Source organism: Cucumis melo, chromosome 7 (assembly GCF_025177605.1).
Source record: "Cucumis melo cultivar AY chromosome 7, USDA_Cmelo_AY_1.0, whole genome shotgun sequence".
In the NCBI taxonomy this organism is placed as follows: Eukaryota; Viridiplantae; Streptophyta; class Magnoliopsida; order Cucurbitales; family Cucurbitaceae; genus Cucumis; species Cucumis melo.
In genome coordinates, this window is record NC_066863.1 from 18,651,678 (window position 1) to 18,654,492 (window position 2,815).

At 32.1% G+C, this 2,815-nt stretch overlaps 1 long non-coding RNA gene across 2 annotated transcripts; it reads left to right on the forward strand.

Annotated features, from left to right (window-relative positions):
* The first annotated feature begins 286 nt into the window (after positions 1–286).
* Positions 287–2,552, forward strand: LOC103501149 (uncharacterized). Of its 2 annotated transcripts, XR_540221.3 has the most exons (4): positions 288–702; positions 1,025–1,163; positions 1,895–1,999; positions 2,300–2,552. It is a non-coding gene; the product is annotated as an uncharacterized LOC103501149 (long non-coding RNA). The 2 variants fall into 2 exon arrangements; XR_007822445.1 differs by having other exon boundaries at positions 287–1,163.
* Positions 2,553–2,815: the final 263 nt, after the last annotated feature.

Consider the following 2,815-nt stretch of genomic DNA (forward strand, 5'->3'; position numbering starts at 1 on the left):
TTACTTGATGCTTTTATAATTGATATACTTGGCGCTTTTAATAAAAAGTGTCAAGTAACATAAAAAAGTGTCAAGAATAAGAAAGAGTGAAAAAACTCATAATTTTTGTTTTTTTGTTTTAAATACTTGACAGGTTAAAAATGTCAATATTATTTTTAATTACTTGACATTTAAAAAATGTCAAGTAATATATATTTTTTAATATTTCAATTAAAATTTTCTCCCCTTTAATTTTAGTTTTCCAATTTTTCTCCTTTCCCCCAAATTTTATAAAAAACCCTAATTTCCCCCATATTTCGATTCGAATATGTTTAGGGTTCACGATTCTCTTCCCCAAATTTCCTCTTTCCCCCAAAGACTTCACGATCTTCTCTTCCGTCTGCTCGTAAGCCCTCATTCATTGCAAGTTGCCGCTGAAGATTGGTTGCATTCATCCGCCGCTGAAGACTTGTTGCATTCGTCCGCCATTGAAGACTTGTTGGGTTCATCTGCCGCTCTAGGAAAGTTATGTTCGTTCGGCATAGTTCAGAAATTCATCGCGCACTATCTCTGCTTGCAATAGGTTTTTTGGTTGCATTCGTCCTCCGCTGAAGATTTGTTGCATTCGTCCGCCGCTCAAGGAAAATTGTGTTTGTCCGCCGTAGTTTAGAAATTTGTCACGCACCGTTCCCAGATTCGTCGCGCAGCGTTCTGCTTGCAACAGTTTCGTGAATTCTTTCGTTTTGTTAGGGCGAAGTTCTCTCTATCTTTTGCCCTTTATTTATCTCTTTCCCTTAAGTTGTCGAGTCTATAGGAGTAGTGTTCCAAATTATAGCTTCTCTAACAGACTGAGCTGTGCTTTTTTTTTTTTTTTTTTATATATATATATATATATATATATCTATGGTAATTTGATGTCAGTCGGCGGAAGCTGTGAATTGCTTGATTGGCTGTTCTTTTGAATTGAAGCCATTGATATTCCATACTGGGAATGGAACTTCATTTTGTTTAGCAAGTTAAGAAGGTTTATCATATGTATTTGCAGGACACTTTGGGCATCAACCAGAACATTTAAAACCAGGATTGTTGTCTAATGGTCGTGAACCTTGCTTTCTCTATCAAGCTATCGTTGTCGATATGCTTGGAGTTGGGGCAATGGAAATAGCATATGCAGAGCTGAAGAGGTATGTCCTTGATGTTTAATTCATTGGAGAATCGTAGACTGTCTCTAGTGTTTGCTGTTTTAGATTTCCAAAAAGTTTATTTATATATTATTTTGCATTCATGACCATAGTTGCACAGTATAACAAGCATATATACGTATTTTCTTAATGAAGAGATAATACATATTTTCCAATGTATGGTTGGAATATATTGGCTGCTTTGAGAGTTTGTCCTAGTGTGTCGAATAGAAAACCAAATGATCTTTGTACTTGTTTAGAAATTAAACCACTCTCTGTTATCTCAAGTATCTTTCAACAAAATCTAGTATAACAAGTCCACAAAATTCATGTTCAGTAGTTTATGATGCAATTAAATGGATTGTCTCTCTTTTTTATTTGTGAACTCCACCGCTCCATAATTGCATTTTCGGTACCTCTCCAATGTTTTAAGCATATTGATCTCCAAACGCACACAACAACCCATAATATTACATGTTATTTTTCAATTGTTCTTGTTGGTTTTGTGTGATGTTAAAATGTAATAAGGTTTTACTAACATTGTGAAAAAATTTCTGTGATGTGGTCTTGGTGCAACATTTGTTTTTAATTTATTTTTAATGTGTATTATATGTATGGATTGGTTGCAATTTTGCAAAATTTAGAAATGTGTAGTTATTTTTAATGACGTGTAGTTATATGTATGGATTGTTTATGGAACTACATATATTGTCTTTCTCAAATGCGTTTCATAGGGGTTCAAGTTTATGTTCATGACTTCATGGAAGGAGAAAGAATGATGAGAATCTTCAACTACAAAATCCGAAAGCATAAATCTATTTTTTCTTCTCCACTTTTAGGTTTGTCATTTGCTTTAGCCTATGTTCTCTTAAAGAAGTTATTGATTTTGTTTAAAACAAAGTCTTTTTTTTTTTTTAAAAAAAAAGGGCATCTAAGTACATCCCATGTGTTCTCTCTTATTCTTTTGATAGCTATGTGAGCAACCATCCACTAATTCTTAATGTATGTTTGGAAGCCTCCAATACTTCATAGAGATCCTACATTTTGGGTCTATTTCAAGGACATAATTCTAGTATCAAAGGTCTTAGACTTAAAAGTTAGAGTTCTTAGTTTTAATGTTGTTCTCATTTTGTTTGTAGATTTCAAGAAGTTGATGATAACAATCGTGAGACTTTGAGTTTGGAGTTATCTAAGAGTGTGGGGCTTGGAGGAGGGTGATGTCTTTGTTTCTTATTATTACATATACTTTGTGTTTTATGATTAAGAATGATGATCATAACTTGTTTTGTAATATGAATAAGAACGATTTTCCTAATTAGTTATAAGTATGTAATGACCAACTATATGTATATTCAAGGATATATATGCAATTTGTTAGTTCTTTGATTGAAAGTTTGGGTTGATTCAATTTTTCAATTGATGTGTATTTTAATATTGTTGGACTTCAAAACAGGTGAATGATAAAATATATGAATATTTTAAAATATATAATTTTTTATTTGAACAAACCTTATATACTTAATACCTATAAACTGTCAAGTATAATTTCACTTAATGTGTAAAACCTGTCAAAAATAAAACCCCTTATTCTTGACATTGGATTAGTTGACGTATAAAAACTGTCAAGTATAATTATATACTTGGACGTTTTTTCA